This window comes from Panthera pardus, unplaced genomic scaffold, assembly GCF_024362965.1.
Source record: "Panthera pardus isolate Hobbes unplaced genomic scaffold, ASM2436296v1 HiC_scaffold_13, whole genome shotgun sequence".
Classification (NCBI taxonomy): domain Eukaryota; kingdom Metazoa; phylum Chordata; class Mammalia; order Carnivora; family Felidae; genus Panthera; species Panthera pardus.
The window spans coordinates 124,139,663-124,152,162 of record NW_026526688.1 but is presented as its reverse complement, the minus strand read 5'-3'; the positions used below and the strand labels follow the sequence as shown (position 1 = coordinate 124,152,162).

Here is a 12,500-nt window from a genome sequence, read left to right as displayed (position 1 = left end):
ACTTATTTGAGAAGAGGTTGGGGTAGAGCAAGCTGTTTACAATGCTGTAAAAAATCCTGTGCTAGTTCAATTTGTGAAGGGTATCTTAGTCTGTCTGGGCGGCTATAATAAAAGTACCATAGACCAGTTGGCTTAAACAATAAGTATTTCTCAAAGCTCTAGAGACTGGGAGGTACAAGGTGCAGGCAGATTTGGAGTTTGGTGAGGACCAGCTTCCTCATAAATGGTTGTGTGGGTTCTCTTTTGTAAGGGTACTAATCCCATTCATGAGGGCTCCATCTTCATGACCTGATCACCTCCAAAGGCCCCACCCCCTAATATCATCACATTGGAGGTAAGGACTTCAGCAAGTGAATTTTGGGATGACACAAATAATCAGTCCATAACAAGAGGGCAACAATGGAATTACATGAGACTACTCATTAGTGGGCATAGTTGTTGGATCTGTAGAATAAAAACACAGACCTTGAAAGGTTAGAAAGAAGAAAGAATGGTTTCATCCACTCCAGAATTTTGCTCGGGTCTGCCTCTGAATATTATAAATTTCTACTCAGTATTTCATTATTTGTTTTTTGCTGACAGTAATGAATGGGTACACAGATATATGTAAGTGAAACAAGATTCTATTTAAGTTTTGTATATTAATAAAGTATTATAGGACTTTGATGTGGCAGCAAATTTCCTTCCTAATTATGTTCTGTTAAAGTGGATCCATATTCCTTGAATACACATATTAATAACCTTTGGAAATTATTAAGGAACCCACACCTTTTCTTAGTGGATAGAGCAAACATTGACACACAAATGACTAAGCATTTACAATGCCACTAAAGTGGCATTTGACAAAAGATGCCGTAAAACTTAAACATGATACTTTCTAACAAATATTTAACATTAGGATTTTTTTCTTATTTTTGTTTTTTTCTCTTCTGCAACATCCTTACCTTTCTTGTCCTTGAGGCACTTTGATTGAAGAGACTTTGCTCCTTGATGCTTTGCACTTCTAAGTAGAGACCAGGTGCCATTGATTACTTTGGGTTGACAGATGACACCAATGTTAGTTATCCTTTCTGTCTCTGTGCATGAAGCCCAGATGCATTATGTCATTGTAAAAAAAAAACTGCATGTGAAATCAATAAACTCAAGGAAAATGGCCATAAAGCAACAATTCTTTAAGTTGAAGGAGAGTAAATTGCTTGTGCTACCCAGATAGTTTGGAATTTGTTGCTGTTTCCATAAGAGAGGTTTTCTTTCCAATACCTTCAGGGTTAGAAATTATAGTTAGACACTCTAAGCCTAAAAATCTGGTGCATTAATCTTTATATATGTTATTTTCCATTGCATCTTGCTTTATTTATGGAAATCATTTTGCTAGAGTAATACCATAGGCTATACAATTTGTTTTCACGAGGAATTAGAGTTTTAAAAAAATAGATCAAAATAAAACTAGTGATGAAATACCATTTGAAAAGTACCCTGAAGAAATTACTATTTATTGGTTTTGATAAATGTTTCCCAGATTTTCTTAGAGGGTGGAAGTTTGGCTGCATTTATAAATCATCATTTAACACTCTAGTGACTTTTGAAGTTAACATTTTGGACCATCAGTTCTTTTGTTCTAGTACTTATCTAATGGCTTGTATCCTATATCATTTTTTCCTTATTAAATAACACCCATGAGAGCTTATCATAAAATGGAGCATGTGAAAGCGATAGGAAAGATTTTCAAAACTGTATTTCATCCCAAAATCTTCAAAAGAGAAAAAAAAAGAAAGCAATAGCCAATTGAAATTGTGATTATAGAAACACTGTCCATACTAATGTGAATTCATTTTATTAAAAATTCAAATGTAAAAATTTTCAGTACAATAAATGCTTTAGGTCAGTTTCTTGGTAGTGTTTCTAGTACATCTCCAGTTCCCATATATGTATTCTCTAATATGTGGATTGCTCCAATCAACTCAGCTTATGGACTCAGCAATAAGAGTTTTAATTAAACACACTGAGTAATTCTCATGAGTGGAAGAATCTCATCTATATTGACCTAGGACCCAAGTCATAAGCTTTTCTATAAACTGACAATCAATGTTCCTGATACTCTATCTTATTAGTCATAGATAATTATAATCGTAATCATAGTATTATTCAATTAATAATAGGTTAAAACTAATTTTGTCTTTAAATTGCTGTTAACTGTATTATCAATTATTTATTAATTTTTAAAAATGAAGTCAGCTTTTGAAAGAACGTTATCAGTAGATGCAGGAGTCCAGAGACCCATACACTCAGGAAAAATCCTGGTCATTAAATGAGAAAAAAAAAGTAGTAATAATTAAGATTAGCAACTCTAATAACTTTCACTGAAAAAAAAAGCTCATAGATTTATAGTTGACTAAATTCTGAATATATTCTAAAGTTTTTACAGTTATCCTTTTGTTTAATCTTTATAATAATTCTATACAGTAGGTATAGATATCCCCATTTCAATTTCTCTTTTTTAACATTTATTTATTTTTGAGAGATAGTGAGAGACAGAGCATGAGTGGCAAAGGGGCAGAGAGAAAGGGAGACACAAAATCTGAAGCAGGCTCTAGGCTCTGAGCTGTCAGCACAGAGCCTGATCCCGGGCTGAAACCCACGAACCATGAGATAATGACCTGAGCCTAAGTTGGACCCTTAACTAACTGAGCCACCCAGGCACCCCTAGATATAGCCATTTATAGGTAAAGAAACAAAGAAACAGAAATTTAAGTTTTTTCTCCAGGTGATGTGTCTAAGAAGTGATGAATCCAAGATTTAAAGCAAATCCGACTGACATTCAGAGCCCGTGCTTTATCCCCACACTTTTCTCTGGTTAAGGAAAAGCAAGTCTAGCAAGGGTTTTATTTTGATGTATTTATTGTGTGTGTACAATAAAGTTAACTTCCCTGCTGACACTTCATATTTGGTACACAGAATGGACATCTTGTTCTTCAGTAGCACTTGAGTGCCCCTGTTCCCTGTTTCCCCATATCCATTCCATCTTTACCTGCTCTGCTTTATGTTCCAGTCCAAGGCTGCTTTTCCCTCTGTCTTCTAGTTGGATTTGGAAAACCGAAGGAATCAGTTGGAGGTGAGAATTCTGGAGGAAGGAGTATCTGGGATATTTATTAAAACTCGTTCCTTCTTTGTGAAAGACTACTGTTTTGGCAGTAGCTCACTTTCTATGACTGGAGCTCTTGTCCAGTTATATAAGGCCACACCCTCCACCAGTCACTTCAGACCAGGGATAGCAATAGCTTTATATTATCCCCAGCTCTGAAAAGCATCTTTTATTAAATTCTTTTCAATTATTCCTTTGGGTGTCTATCTCCTTTTGGGATCCTAATTAATATATAATCCTTGAGAGTAAATCAGAGAGCTTCTTCCTAGGGAGTGGTTATTTGATTTAGCTGCTATTGTCATGCTGCAAAGAAAGAACAAATAGAAATTTTGTCTGTATATACAAAAGAGTTCTGGGAAAGATCTAGCAATATAAATCATCAATTTAAGAATATGATTGTAGTCATCATCCCTAGCTAAGATATGTGATTCATGGAGACTTAGATTTGGCTTAGTAGAGGGTTATCTGGGAGATAGAACTTTTATTAGAGTAAAAGGTACCCATGTTGTAGATCAAGAGGTCCATCCAAGATAATTTGAAGACCGCTAAAAAGGATTAGGTAAGGTGTTTGTATAAATATCCATATTGATGTGAGGCTGTGTTTACCCAAGGCACAATAGTTAAAGAACAATACCTTTATATCATATCTGAGCAGTGTGCCCCACAAGAACTATTCTGGATGGAGACAGAGCAGGGGTGGCCAAGAACTCTTGTCAGAAATGCAGCTGCATCTGCTGAAGAGAGAGGACCAAGGTGTATTCTTCTGTGTTTGATCCTGTACTCAATGAGATGTCACATTTTAAACAATAAAGTTGATGACAGAATGCCAATGACACTGAACTAAGAAGTGTAAGTAGCACATCCAAAGAAGACAAGACTGTCCCAAACGACCCTAAAACACATTCTGCAAAAATAATATGAAAACCATTAAGTAGAGCTCAGGACGATATATTTAGCCAGAAGAAAATCAAACTGCACAAATTCAATATGAATAAAACTTTCTTGTAGAAAAAGAAACCAGAAAAAGAGTTAGTAATGAGAACCATCCAGAAAATGATTTTAGAATGATATCCAACACATGATATTAGCTGATGCAATATTTTTAATGCATTGTAGAGTGTCATAAATATAGTTTATAAATTATGTAAAGAGTAGCAAGGATAATATCTTCCCTTCAAGCAATTATAAGCGATTCTATATATTAATTCCTTGGTAAAATGCTGTTGTCTCAGTAATCTATTGTTACACAACAAACCATCCCAGAATGCAGTAGCTTAAAGTGACAACTCTTTATTTGTTCATGATTCTGTGAATTGGCAGTTGGGTTGGGTTAAGTTGGTGGTACTTCTGTTAGTCTCACCTGAGTCATATACTTAGCTGCAGTTATCTGGTGCCTCTAGTAAGGCAGGCCAGATGGTCCATCCAAAACCCTACACACACACTGGGCATCTGGTGCCTTCTTGGTTGGGTGTCTCTTTCCAGTGGTCTCTTGCCCTCATGGAACCTATCTCAAGCTTCTTTACAGGGTTACAGGATGTTCTAAAAGGGATAGAGAAGGTTCTGAAAGTAATCTTGAGACCTGGACCCATTAGTTGCACAGTATCAATTCCACCACATTTTGTTGGCCAAAGAATATCTCAGGGTGAGCTCAGATTCAAAAGGAGTGGAAATAGACTCTACCATGTGATGGAAAAGTACTAGTCACATTGCAAGGAAACATGTACAGATATAGGAATGAGCTGTGGCCATCTTTTGCAATGGACCACAGATATATATAAATCAGATATTTTCCTTATTTTATGCATAATTAAATAGGATTTTTAAGTCAATAAAGTATGAATGATCCTGAATAATACCCAGTTATAGGACTGAATTTTTGGTCTTTTATGTATACAGGTGGACATATATTCAAGACTTTTCTGTTCTCACATATACAAAGTAAAACAAATCCAAGATTGGTGTTCATTATTTTACATTTATGACCCTACCTACCAGTCTTTCTGCTTTCCAGTTACATGGAAAAAATCCCAACCAAAGACTTTAAATAAAACTATAAATTTAGGTTAAATTATATCAGTTAAGATTATCACATTTTTGGGGCACCTGGGTGGCTCAGTCGGTTAAGCATCCGACTTCGGCTCAGGTCATGATCTCACGGTCCGTGAGTTTGAGCCCCGCGTCGGACTCTGTGCTGACAGTGCAGAGCCTGGAGCCTGTTTCAGATTCTGTGTCTCCCTCCCTTTCTCTGACCCTCCCCCGCTCATGCTCTGTCTCTCTCTGTCTCAAAAATAAATAAACGTTAAAAAAAATAATAAAAAAAAAGATTATCACATTTTGAAAAATGTGAAAAAAATTTTAAAAATTTCCTAAATATTTGAAGTAATTTCATGATGAGAAATGATGTTTATAAAAGGTAATCTGTAATTGAGACACCCTGAAAAGATAGATTATGTGTCACACTTACAGGCACTTATAATTTAATGACTTCCAACTGGCTGTCGTGTTCTGTGCCCCTAGCAAACGGCATCTCTTGCTCTCCAAATTGTTTCTTCCTCTGCATTCTTTGGATGGCAGTCACTGGAGCCAGAGGCTAACAATGGAAGATGTTCTTCTAACAACAACATCTGCTTGCATTGTAAAATTAGCCATGCATTAGTAGCTTTTGCTTTTAGTTAAACTTTAATTGTGAAGAAATAAGATGCATGCACAGTACTTGTTGACAGATACATTTTCTTCATAGAGGAAAATTGTCAAGATGCTTATATGCATGAGGTTAAATAAAATCAGAGTCATTAAAATTTTCATTTCCATGAATAATATATATTGGAAAGAATTAAAATAGGAATTATAAAATGTTCTCCTTTTTTTCCACAAAGAGAATTTTTATGAAGAAAATGTGAAATATAAATATTGTTGTTGCTACATGTATCACAGTGGCCCAACAACCAATATGTCTAGCAGGTTCTTGAAACCTAGCACCTTCCCAAGGGATTTCTGTTCTAGCTTCACCATAGAACAGGATACATCTGTGGCTACTCTTGGCATGAGAAAGACGGACTTGTCTGCAAACTTTGATGGTCAAGCTTATTTCTACTTCACCCAGAGAGAAAAAAGTTGAGGGTCTGTGGAGTAGGTTATAGTATCACTAAGACAAAGGAAAACATTGCTCTCAATAACTGATGTCAACCTTTGATACTGCAGAAAGGGATCTAAGAAGGAACAGAGACTAGGCTAGACATGTGGGGTGACTCTTAACCTAGTGATTCTTTTCAGGATGTCTCTGGAGTTGATAGATGTTTTGAGCAGATTTAGTGCCCATTTTATACATAGTGTATAATTTAATTCACTTACCTGGATAGTCCATTTAAAATATTTTTCTTATCATAAATGATCCAGATTATCCTCTTGTATATGTTTAGATTCAAATATATTTCTAAATATAATAATAATTTGTTATGGCAGTTGATCTAGAAAACACAAACTTGATTATTTTTCCTTGCTCTCCATATTTCAGAAGTTGGAAAGTGATTAGTTCAAGTATGTAAAGTTAGAAAATCATTACTAAATTTTTAAATCAAATTTCTCATATTAACTTTTTTATTTAATATATGAAATACAAAAGTTTTGTACAAATTTGTTTTTCTAGAAACTATTTGTATGGCTACTGTTCACTTTATTCTCTAAGAATAAAATATTCTTAGGAAAAATCCCCCAAACTTCCTCTACCCAAATTAGAAAACATGCCAGACTTGCATCTCTGTTTTATAACACTTGCAAAACTAAATCTTGGAGAGCTATGTGCTCAGATATGATTCCACCCCAAACTTCAGTACCTACAGTTTAAACCACTATTCAATACTAACTTGGTTTATATTTCTAATTTCAAAAGTAAGAATAATTTTTCTTGGTAAAAGTTGCTGTTTCATATTAATTGAGTTTTAGATAGGACTATATGTCAACTCATTTACACATTAGGTTTCTGAATTTATTTTTTCTTTCTGTTGGTATAAAATACTAAAAATAAGTTATGAGGAGTAATTAGGGAAAATACCTTATTCACTTGACTTCTGGAGAGAAACATCCACTTTATGGAATAGGAAGTAGATAAGAAAGGACTGAAAATAAAACATAAAATTATAAAGTAAGGCACCAGCATCAACCTTCTTACTTCTATTAGTTAGACCTTTAGTTTTTGAAGTTTCTTCTGAGAGAAAATTGTGTCTCATGGAAGCTTCAGAAACAACAAAGAAAGACCAAAAGAACATTAAAAAAAAATACTATGGTCGAATCAATTTTAGAAAACAGTGCACATTTTATTTCTCATTAGAGATTCAAGCACAAGCTACCACTTAAGAGACTCTGAAAAGTTTCTCAGAAAAGAAACCTATCTTACTTTAACTCATCATTTTCTAAATATTTTATCATCACAGAACACCTTTTTCTCATAACGACTATTAATATCCTGAGGCCAAATGTTTCTGCGGACACTTGGGAAATGTTCAGAGGCAATGAAAATGTCTTAGCCTTGATGCTTTAAATCTGCTCTTTTACAATAGTTTTGTAGATTCTGATTATTTAGAAGCAAATTTATTTTAAAGTTGTCAAAATTTCATCTCTGAAGTGTAAAAGTATTGACTGAACTTATTATTCATGCAGAATAACCCAAGAGAATAATTTTAACAAGTGCAATTAAGTCAGATGCATGAATTAATTTCAAATAACAAACTATTTTTGGAAAAGGAGCATTTTGAAAAAAAATGTCAAGGATATCATGATGGTTTAACTAATAATTATCCTGGCTTGATTCTGGAAAAATAATATATGTACAAGGAAATTTAGACTTATAATCATCAAAATATATGTGTGGTTTAGCTATCCTTAGAGTATCTGTGGCTTTTCCTTAGAAATTCTGAAGAAGCTATAGGTAGAATTAAGAATCATAGGTGAACTAACATAATATTTACCTTCATATCCATTTCAGTAGCCTGTTTAATTCAAATCAGTATTTATTGTGTGCCTATTATATGCAATTCCCTATGTAGGCTTTATGTCAGCTGTTTCCTATTCTTGACTCTATATCACCTTATTACATGTTGACATTAGCACTCAGAAGTTATTCTAGGTACAGATGAGAAAGCTAAAATCTACAGAAAATAACTGACTTGTCAAAAGCTTCATAGTTGGTAAGTGGCACAGTCAAAATGTAGAGCCAGATGTTCTGCCATCACCTCCAGGGATCTGTCCACGTGATTGCATATTCCCTTCATAAGTTTTTTATCATGTGTGAGATCTTGGGGCATTGCTGTTAAAAACGCATGCTCCAGAGGGGCACCTGGGTGGCTCCATCAGTTAAGCTCTGACTTCCACTCTCAGGTCATGACATCGAGGTTCATGAGCTGGAGCCCCGCATAGGGCTCTGTGCTGACATCTCAGCCTGGAGCCTGCTTCAGATTCTGTGTCTCCCTCTCTCTCTGCTCCTTCCCCACTCGTGCTCTGTCTCTCAAAAAAAAAATAAATAAATAAACATTAAAACAAAACAAAACAAATAAAAACAATGCTCCAGAGACTGACTGGACTCAGACTCTGTCACTGCCATTTCATTACATATAACTTTGGGAACATAGCTTAATTTCTTTGAACATAGTGTCACATTCATAAAATGGGAATAATCTTTAAGAGGATTGAGTTAATAAATGTGAAACACTTAGAATAGCACCTAGCACATAATAAGTGCTCTCTTACTATTAACCAAAATAATTTTAGTAGCTTTGGAATTTTGGGGGGAGGGGAATCAATTAGTTATTTCTTCTTTGTCTCTATTTTATATTTTTTAATATTTATGAATATTATTCATAAACATTGTTTAAAGATTCATGAAACTCTACAAATGTATTGTCTTATTATTATACCTTAGAGACTGCTCATTTTGACTTCTAGAATTTATTCTTTTGGTATTTTCTTTCATATTTTTATATAACTCACAATTTATTTTTATTTCTATATTTTAACATTGTAGAAATTGTCATTGGACTGTCATAATGGAAAATTAGGATTTAGCTTTCTGTCATACAGCTATATCTACATCACGTATTCATGCTTCTAATTTCCCAATATATACAGAGTAATTTTTGGTCTATTCGATATTCAACTTTATATAAACCACTGCTATTCACAGCTGAGTCAAATAGTAAGCTATGAAGAACTCTTCCTTTACTGCAAAACTTTTGTTTTCTTCAGAGTTAATGATTACCTCTATTTTTCTGCTTGATTTTCCATATACTTGTCACTAATTTATCCTCCTATTCTTTTCCAGTTGGACAATTCTTTTATTCATATACTAAAGGCATTCAGTATTCTATGAATTTTCATATTCCAAAGCCTCCTTTTTTGAGGGTAGGAAAGGAATACACTTTTTCATCCTCAGTTTTTCTTTGCTGCTGCTTTGTGCTTACACCCATGACTTCCACTGCCAGGTTTACTCCCTTGATTTGAACATCTGTATCCTCTCATGGGTTTCTAAACAAGTGCATTGGAGGTACATATTTGAGACATTACCTATATAAAAATATCTGTACCCTGCCTTCACATTTGAATGATAGTTTAGCTTGTTTAGATTCTAATTTGAAACATACTTTATGCTAAAAAATATTATTATCTTTCAATGCTGCTAAAAAATAGTTCACTAAGAATAAAAAGTTCTTATGTCTTTGACTTTTATAATAAGATCCTTTTTTCTCTCTCTCTCTGAAAACCTTTTATTGTCTTTGTTCTGAAATTTCACACAAATGTATCCTTTTAAATCTATTTTCATCTAAACAGTAGCATTAGATAATTCAAAAAATAAAATAAATATCTATGAAACCATACTGATATAAACAAATAAAGATGTTTATGGGTCTTTCAATTAGGAAGTGTACTCAAATTATTTTGTTAATAATTTCTTACTCTGTCTTCCCTCTTGTATGCCTGATATTTGGGAGTCCTCTTCCAATTTTCTTATCCTCTCTCTACTATTTTTTTTTTTATTAACTTTTTATCATATAGGAGAATACTTCAACTTAATCTATAAACACATTTACTGAGTCTTTCTATTCTCATCATTTTAATTTGCAACAGGTATTTTTTTTTTGTTCCATAAGTGCTATTCTTATAGCATTATGCCCTTGTTTCATGGATCAATGTATTTTCTTATCTAAGAATATCATTAGCACTCCTTTTCTTTTTTAAGTTTTTTTTTTGTGTAAATTTACAAAAAGGTTACAATAATAGTCATGTTCTCATATACCCACACTTACTCACCTCAAATGCTAACATCTTGCATAACCATTGCACAATAATCAAAGCAAAAACAAAAAAATTAACCTTGATGAAATATTATAACAAACTATAGACTTCACATTTTACCAGGTTTTTTTTTTCTCTAATGCCTTTATCTCTTCCAGGATTTGCAATTGATCATCATGTCTGCTTAGTTTCTTTCAGTCTGTGACAGCTACTTAGTCTTTCATTGTCTTTCATGACCTTACTTTCTTTTTTTTTTTTTTTTAATTTTTTTTTAACGTTTATTTATTTTTGAGACAGAGAGAGACAGAGCATGAACGGGGGAGGGGCAGAGAGAGAGGAAGACACAGAATCAGAAGCAGGCTCCAGGCTCTGAGCCATCAGCCCAGAGCCTGACGTGGGGCTCGAGCCCACGGACCCCGAGATCGTGACCTGAGCCGAAATCAGACGCCCAACTGACTGAGCCACCCAGGCGCCCCTCATGACTTTACTTTCAAAAAGTATTTATTGACCAGTGGGGCATCTGGGTAGCTCAGTTGGTTGAGTGGCTGACTTCAGCTCAGGTCATGATCTCATGGTTCATGAGTTTGAGCCCTGCATCAGGCTCTGTCCTGGCAGCTCAGAGCCTGGATTCTGCTTTGGATTCTGTGTCTCCCTCTCTCTCTGCTCCTCCCCTGCTTGTGCTCTATCTCTCTCTGTCTCTCAAAAATAAATCAATGTTAAAAAATTTTTTTTAAATACTGATCAATTGTTTTGTAATATTTCATTCAATATGGGTTTGTGTGGTGTTTTCCCATGATTGGATTGAGGTTGTGGATTTTGAAGAAAACTGTCAAGGTAATTTGTGCTTCTCAGTTTACTGTATCAGAGATACATGATGTGGGTATATGTCTTACTACTGATGATGTTTACCTTGATCACTTAGATAGTGTGATGTCTGTGTTTTATCCACTATAAAAGTACTGTTTTCCTTTTTAACCTTTGTAATTAATAATTATTTTAGAGGAGGTTCTTGAGACTGCAATATCCTGTTTCATCTCCTTTGCACCTTCATTTTAGCATCCATTGCCATTGGTGCATATTGCTCACAATAATTCTTATTGTTGTGTCTACTTCTGATTTCAATTTTTCACATGCCTTCTACATCTGTTAATTGAAGTTATTTTTAAGGAAGAGTTGTGTCTTCTACTTCTTATTTATTTAATTATTTATTTATGTAAGCATAGACTCAAGGATATTTATTTTTTTTCTTTCAGTTTAATCCAGTACTATCATTATTTAACTTCTTGCTTTAATAGTTCTAGCTTTGGTCTTGGCCATTTTTTCATATTGGTTTTGGTGACCTTTCAATGCACATCTATTTTTGAATACTTTCTTAGCTCAGAAATTACATGAAACGCACAAAAAGTACAAGATGGTCTAGCCTCATCTTGTGGTTACCCTCTCTCAGACTTGGAATCTCCCACTTTTCTGAGGAGGCCTGGTTTTATTTATTGAATAATAGCATTTAGAAACTATATCTTGGCTCTAAGTTTACCATTTTTTCTAGGACCTCTCAGTGGGTAGACCTTGAATATATATGTATAAACAGTAAAGCATGCACATACATGCACACACAAACATACATTTATATTCTCATGTCCAATTGCATGTGAATATACACACATATACGTATGTATTTTATATATATATATATATATATGCATTAATGTATATTGATAGCTCCCAATTCTAATCTAACACCACCAAGTTCATCTAGCCGTTCTTCTTTCTATATCTGTGACATCATTGTCCAAAACAGAAATCTCTGTACATTATTTACAATATATTCATTTATTTGTTCAGCCCTACTATACATGTAAAATAGTTCAAAAATTCAAACCCATACTCCTGTGATATTCAAATTTGTTAATTAGAATGCATTTGTGCACTCTTGTTTTGTTTTGTTTTGTTTTGTTTTGTTATTAGCCTTATAGAGTCCAGTCAAAATGCTATTTTGCAAAGTAATTTATGGTATTAGGTCTCTAGGGCTACCATAACAAAGTGCCAAAAACTGGATGGCTTAAAACAACAAAAA

At 34.1% G+C, this 12,500-nt stretch overlaps 1 long non-coding RNA gene across 2 annotated transcripts; it reads right to left on the bottom strand.

Annotated features, from left to right (window-relative positions):
* Window positions 1-889: 889 nt before the first annotated feature.
* Window positions 890-4,660, bottom strand: LOC109247085 (uncharacterized). 2 transcript variants are annotated; one of them, XR_002071569.2, is made up of 3 exons: window positions 4,503-4,660; window positions 3,777-3,876; window positions 890-1,260 (listed from the first exon to the last, which is right to left on the bottom strand). It is a non-coding gene; the product is annotated as an uncharacterized LOC109247085 (long non-coding RNA). The 2 variants fall into 2 exon arrangements; XR_002071570.2 differs by having other exon boundaries at window positions 3,777-3,873.
* Between the last annotated feature and the right edge of the window lie 7,840 nt (window positions 4,661-12,500).